Source organism: Tupaia chinensis, unplaced genomic scaffold, assembly GCF_000334495.1.
Source record: "Tupaia chinensis unplaced genomic scaffold, TupChi_1.0 Scaffold000685_1, whole genome shotgun sequence".
In the NCBI taxonomy this organism is placed as follows: Eukaryota; Metazoa; Chordata; class Mammalia; order Scandentia; family Tupaiidae; genus Tupaia; species Tupaia belangeri.
In genome coordinates, this window is record NW_006160208.1 from 4,209,830 (window position 1) to 4,217,415 (window position 7,586).

Consider the following 7,586-nt stretch of genomic DNA (forward strand, 5'->3'; position numbering starts at 1 on the left):
TGCGTGCGCCCGCACGTGCTGCCCCAGGGGACGACAGAGACGGGGGGGGGGGGGGGGGGGGGGCGACCACACGGAGAGGCTGCAGGGGGTTCTCGGCTGGTGAGATGAAGGGCCCCCTCATGCCCCAAGGACAATGAATGAGAAGAGGATTGGAGCACCCTGCTTGGCTGCTGGGTTTAAGGGGGCAGTGCCATAGCACTGAGACTCCCTTCACAACCCTACTCCTGAAAAGAAGCCGTAAACATGCAAAGTTATGGGAACCTCTAAAGCAGTGATGAAGTACTACTCCAAATCTGTCAGGTCGAGACCCACAAGCTTCCGTGAACTTAGATCAGAGGAAAGTCAAGGAAAGGCTGGGGAAGAGCCTCGTCCGTGAAGGCAGACCAGTCGCAGACCCAGCCTTCGCCATCTCGAAACAAGAACGAGAGGCTGGGAACAGCTTAGAAGACCTCTGTGTACCTCCCTTGTTGTTCAAGTGGAAATGGTTTGTCTAATTTTAGGAAGCTAAATGCAGACTAGGGCATCTCCTCAAGCAGCGATTCATCAGATGCCAAACCGTTCTTTAAAGGAGTCCTGGTTTCTGAGATGGCCAACATACCAGCCACCTCGCTGTGTGTCCCAAAGCCGGCTTGACCCTTCAGGCGCTGCCAGTCTTTACTCCTCTGCTTCACCGTCCTCCTTTTACAAGTGGTTCCCAAAACCACAACTAGTGATTAAAGAATACACGTTGATTTTCTTTGCAGTTCCTCTAGCAGTTACCTTAATTCAATAAAGAGAAACCAATTTTCAAATTTCCATTATGAGGACTTGTAATTAGGACCCTGAACACAGAGAAAAACAAATTTAAAAAATGAGTCTAAAAATACCTAGCCGTCAGGAATGTGAATCAAACGACTGGGTTCAGTCTCCAAAATCTGTATCCCCACTTAAACTCCTAATCTGTAACCGTCTCCCAGTCAGCTTTCAATACTTCTTGAACACTGGCTTATACACGGACTCTTCTTGAAAAAAAAAATCAGGAACCCACAACAACTACAGTTTTTACAAATCTTTTTCTCACACAGTCATACACCTCATACACACCCATCTACAAAGGCTTCCCTGCTGTCTTCCAACATCTCTCGGCTCCCTGCCTTCTCAGCCACTTCTGCTCTTCTCTATTTCCTTTTCACACCCTGAAGCAGCAGCAATAATACACAGCCACAGAACTGGTAAGCCCAGGATGCCCAGAGGGAGAAGTGGCAGCCCCGACCCTCCCCAGAACTCTCTCCAGTCAGAGACGAAGCGCAGCAAGGCCAGAGAGGGGGCAACAGGGAAAGCGACCCTGGCTGTGCCACGGGATTACAGGGACAGGCGGTGAGGCCAGAAAGGATGCCAATGCGCGTGCTATGAGGTGTATTTTGAGCATAGAAGTCAAGCTTGTTCAATGCACCACTCGGCAGTGGAGTCTGGAGTCATGCCTTTACTGTAATGAAAGATTACAGAAATAATAAATGCCTAGTTTTCCAACCTGGAGAATACAATGAAGACATTTTCAGAAAGAGTCTTTAATATGCTGAAAATTTTCAAAGGACCAGGAAATCTGGAGCTATTAAGTAAAAATATTTATCATTCCAAACATACCCTAGGATTTCAAAACCTCCACCAGATGTCACTATGGAAACTGATTTTAAATATGCATAAAGTGGAAAAACTAGAGTACGGAGGGGAAACCATGTCATTTTTACGAGTCTGACCAAACGTAGCTAAAAATACACAGCAAAATTTCTTCCTAGAAGGATTAACTAAGGTCCATCTATTTATTTAAACTGATCTTGATGTTATAGTCCCATAGCCTGATTATTCAAAGGTTAAAGAGTTAAAAATTAGTTGTTCAAATAAAAGGTCCCAAAGTAAATCTAAGTTCCAAGCATAGGGCCAGTCCCATGGCACAATGCTTGAGGTTTGGTCTCAGCAGCTTGAAAAACACACCGGGCACATATTCCCAGGATCCTGATGGGATGGAGAACAGGAAGAAAAAGGGCTGTGGCGTGGCCCGGCGTGGCTGAGGATGTCTTCCTTCTCTTTATGTCTCTGTCTCTCTTTCATGCGCAGGGATGTGTCCTCTAGCATAAAATAATTATTAATAAAAAATTTAAAAGAAGCAGTTCCAAGAATAATTCCTACTACACACAACTGATGGGTACCATTGCTACTAACCTGGATACTGTCCTTGAAGAGAAAAGGCCAGCATTTCCTTCTCTGAACACAGGTAGAACAAGACACACTTTTAAAAATTTGCTAGAGGGTGTATGCCATTCTGGAGAAAGGGAGAGAAAACGGGGGAGAGAGAGAAAAAGAACACTCCCCAAGGGGGATAGTCATGCTGCAATCCTCCTTCATTCTCCTCTGGGGATTTTGGGCACACATGCGAGCATACACCTAGTGAGTTTCTCAAGCCACCAGGTTCAAGACTAGAACCAGGCAGTTGGCTGTGGGGGATCTAACCGCCTTAACTATCACACACTGGCTGTCCCAAGCAAGAAAATTTTTAAAGGAAAATAAACTCATAGGTTTAGCTACTAGAGCTGCCAAGAGGAGTTAAACTGATTCAAATTTTCATAGCCACAGAACACCTTTGCTCCTGGAATTTTCCTATTTTCCTTATTTGAAATGTACAAGGCCCTTATAAGGCCTAATGCCAAAGCCACCTTCTTTTTTTTGTTCGTTTATTTAAATTTGGACATGTGTACTGGCCACAGAGTCAGAGAGAGGGATCGACAGAGGGAGATGAAGAAAGCACGTGTCCCCCACCCCCACCCCCATGGTCATGCTGCAATCCCTTCTCCATTCCTTGCTCCTTTTGGTAGGCGAGGTATGTGCCCAGTGTGTTTTTTAAGTCACAGGATCTGGGTCTGGGATGCAAACTGCACGGCTGGCCATGAAGGGTCCAGTCACCTCAACCAAGCCACAGGCTGGCCCCACTAATGCCAAAGCTTTCAACAAAGCCTCGTTATTTCTGATATTGTAGTTACTCCAACTCTAATCATTAGTAATCCCTACCCTCCTTTCTTATATATCATGTCAGTACATACACACACACTATATTTTATATACATATTATATATACTGTGTACTCCAACTCTAATCATTAGTAATCCCTACCCTCCTTTCTTATATATCATGTCAGTACATACACACACACACGCGTATAGAGTACATGTACAGTATGTGTGTGTGTATATATATATATTTTTTTTTTGGTAAACTTTTCTAAAACCAAGCTAAGAGAACAATTATATAAAAAGCTGCTTTGCCCAATCACATACACGAAAAAACTTAAATGCGAAATACAATTTTGTGAGGTTTTTGCAATAGGGTGCGTGTGTGCTGGCTGACACGCTTGCAGGAGAGAGACAGAGACACTGAGAAGTAAGTAAGAAATCACCCCCTCCCCATGGTGAATGGCCACACTGCAATCCTTTCTCCTCCATTTTCCTCCTAGGATTTTGGGCATAGACACGCACCCACCCGGCATGATTTTCAAGGCATCGGGGACTTGAACTGCGGTCAGTCACATAGGAGTCCAGGTCTTTAACCACTATAGCACATGCTGGCCCCATGAAATATAATCTTTAATATTTCCTCTACAGGCAACAATGGACTAACTCCTCTTCCCCAACTCCATATCCTCAACATACAAGAAAAACTCTTGGAAATAAGTATTTCCCCATATATAAAAATAATGCTCAACAATGGCAAAGATACTAACACTGGAGGTATAAAATCTGTGTTTATGTACGTAATCTATAAATAATTATTCAATTTTTTTTTGCTAAGCATTGAAAAATCAGAAGTGGCTAAATTGTTATCATAATCTGCTAAGACATTCCTTCTTCCTTAAAATGAAATTTACAAAGTACATTTGCAGTGTGACCAGGCCTAGCTAGGCGGTGCTTTCTCACTCTGTCTTCTCTTATATATATGCCCTTGAACAATCAAAAACAAATAAATTAGTATACTATTAGCTACCTACTAGAATGCAAACTCACCCCCAACAGGATTTTTTGTCATAGGGTGTGTGTGCGCTCTCTAGAGAGACAAAGAGAAGGAAAGTGAGAAATCAGAAATTACCCCCGTGGGGGGATGGATGGCCATGCCGCAATCCCATCTCCTCCATTCTCCTCCTGTGAGTTTGCAGGGGTGCTCATGCACAAGCCCCACATGACTCTCAAGCTGTCAGGTCCAGATTCCAACCATAGCAGGCCATGTGGGAGTCCAGCGTCTTAACCTCCATTCCACCTGCTGGCACCAGAACACAAACTTTTTGAGGACAAAGTTTGATTACCTGTTGTGTTCACTAATAAATACTGAGTGCCTAATAAACACGCGTTGGAAAAAGACTGTTCATTAGGGGCCAGCAGATGGTGTAATGGCTATGTCGCTGGACTCCAGGTAGTCGACTGCAGTTCGAGTCCAGGACCTGGTGGCTTAAACTCATGCCACGCATGTGTGTGTGCTCAAGATCCTGAGAGAAGAATGGAGGAGAAGGGATTGCGGCATGGCCATCCCCCCTAGGAGGGCGTGATTTCTCACTTTCTCTTTGTCGTTCTGGTGAGCACTATAGAAGAAAAAAAAAAATACTGTTCATTTAAAAGAACGAGAAGCAGACGTCACTAAGAGGCATCTAAGTAGACAAGACAAGCACATGGAATGGGGATCCTGGACCGAAACATGCACATGAAGGTAGAATCTGAGGAAAGCTGGATAAGCCATGGACTTCAGTTCACAGGAAGGCAGCAATCTCGCCTCCTTCCATTGTAACGGATACCATACTGAAGTAAAATGCCAACGGCGAGAGCAACTAGTTCTACGGGGGCACGGGGTGCGGGTCAGATGATGCAGGGACTATCTACCTTCTGCTCCATTTTTCTGTAAAACTATTTAAAATTTTTAAAAGAGATATCTACCAGCACTCATACTACAGATGAACTTTTTCCTCATGTGAGTGAAGGAAAAAAAATTGTTTTTGAACTTGCTTTGATCCCATATTTATTAAATACTAGATTTAGACTGGTAATGCTTACTAATATTTCTGCATCTTCTGAGACCTCAAGAGAATCCTAATGTGAACGTAAGAAACCTTGTAAGTAGCGGCAAATGATTTAAATAACCTAATTTAAAAATTATATGGCTGTCTGCATGTTAACTTCTAAATTTAGTATAAAGAAGAAAATTATTACTCAGTTTGCTTTAAGACAAAGCCTGGTGGCTTGAAAACCATGCTAGGCATGCATCCAGAATCCTGACAGGATGGACAATTGCACAAAGAAGAACTGCAGCATGACCAGTCCCGCTGGGGTGCTCTTGCTCCCCACCCCATCCCTACCCCATCTTCTGGCACACAAAAAAAAATAAAGAGAAAATAAGTCAACGAAGAAAGATTCCTGATGGGCCAGCAAACTACTGCTAGGTAGTTCGGTTCATGGTTCAACAGATCTCTCTCTCTAGTCTCACAGCTAACAACAGAGTAACGTGTGTATGACTTCTCTCTCTCTCTAGTTTAACTACAGCTATGCTAAGGCTTACCGTCACCCGATCTTTCAAAATCAATGACGTGCCCTGAGTGTCATTTTGTGAGGGGCCATTTGTTATTTGGAGAAAAAAGGAAACTCAGCTAACTAAGAATAATCATGTTGATGGGGCTTGTAACAGTCCTAGCAGGGCATACTTGCTAATGAGTGGAATTCAGAAAGTTTGTGAAAGTGTCTGACATGTAGGAAGACAGTCTCTGGCCATATTAATTTAAAGTATTTCTATATCAAATTATTTACAAAGTTTCAGGTCTGGGCCATTCTATAATTACACTGTCCACAGTTAGGTCATAAGTTAATAATTAAAGGGAAAGTATTTTATATAGCAACTGTCAATCTATTTTTTTTTCATTATTTAGAGTGCCCTTTAAATCATTTTAATTAAAATATACCTAGGAACCCTTTCAATTAAAATTGTTGCAATAACTTTAAAATTAGCTGAGGAAGCTTTTCTGAGTTACAAACTTACTAAAACATGTATTAATTAAGTTCATAATCAGATTTTAAGCATCAAGTTGCAAGCCCAGGGATTTCTTAAGCTTTCCAGAGTCATTCCCAGGGCAAGCTCTGCTAAACCACATTTTCATGTTTTGTTGAGAAATGATTCCAAGTTCTGATTTCCATGTCAGAATCATTAATGTTGTTAATGAGGGCTTTCATGGATAAGCTCTCTTTTAAGAGGATCACCCTTAGTTATCAAAAGTTACCATTTCGGGACCAGCAGTTAGCGTTATCGCTATGTAGCTGAACTCCCACGTAGCCGACGCAGTTGGAGTCCCGGACCCGGTGGCTTAAACTTACGCCGGGCACATATGCATGCGTGTCCAAGATCCCGAGAGAAGAATGGAGGAGAAGGGATTACAGCGTGGCCATCCCCCTGGAGGGTGATTTCTCGCTTTCTATCTCTCCTTCTGGCGAGCGCATGCGCCCTATAGCAAAAACCTCTCAAAAAAAAAAAAAAAGTTACCGTTTCAACACCTATTAATTGACAAAACTACATACAAAATGGGCCAAGCGGTGGCACAGTGATAACACGACTGGACCCACAGTGAAGGACCTCCGTGGGCACACATGCTGTGACCATGGTCTAGTCTGGCTGAGACTGGGGGGTGGACCACAACAACACCACACCTGTTGGGTGTGCCTGTCTTTCTCATGGAAGAAATAGACTTCAAAAAATAAAAAAGTAAAAAAGTAAATGTTAAAAACAACACATACGAGGGAACCAGCAGTTAGCGTAATGGCTATGTATCTGGACTCCCACATAGTCAACCGCGGTTCGTGTCCCAGACCCGGTGGCTTAAAACTCACGCTGAGTGCATGTGCGTGCGTGCCCAAGATCCCGAGAGGAGAATGGAGGAGAAGGGATTACGGTGTGACCATCCCTCCTGGGGGGTGATTTCTCACTTTCTATCTCTATGTCTCTGTCTGGCAAGTGCATGCAGCCTATAGCGAAAAAACCCTCTCCAAAAAAAAAAAAAATACAAAAACAACACATACGAGACAACTTTAAAGGCAATAAAACCCAAAGGATATATCTGATACACCATCGGTGATGTTTCTAGCAGTTTGTTTTAAACTTGGGTAGACACGTTTTCATTGCTGATTAATTTCCTACCTTGGATATACTGGACACACACTCAGCAAAAGATTTAGACACGCCCTGTTGTTTAATATTCACAATTACTGTCAGCTTGGTGATATTCTCCCATTTCCATTTATGGGAACAGAGACTTAAGTCTGAAAAGTCACTGGCCAAAGTTATTTACCACCCTCGCGTCATAATAAATTAACCAATGACTTAATGAATGACTTCACCAATTAGTCATGTAAGACCTATATACCTAATAACTCCGTAAGGATCAAAAGTTAAGTAAGCTGCCCTAAGTTACCCAATTTTAGCGGCAGAGTTGTGACCCCCACACTGGGTGACCCACTCCTGAGCCACCAGACTGCCATCCCTGTAGGGCGGGGGGAGGCAGAGCTTAATTCGACCCCCACAAGTGCCTCTCA

General features: G+C 43.2%; 1 protein-coding gene across 2 annotated transcripts in view; it reads right to left on the reverse strand.

The window, feature by feature from the left end:
* FAT1 (FAT atypical cadherin 1) overlaps positions 1-7,586 on the reverse strand; it is a 161,485-nt gene that overhangs the window by 88,390 nt on the left and 65,509 nt on the right. The gene's annotated exons all lie outside the window — the stretch shown is intronic.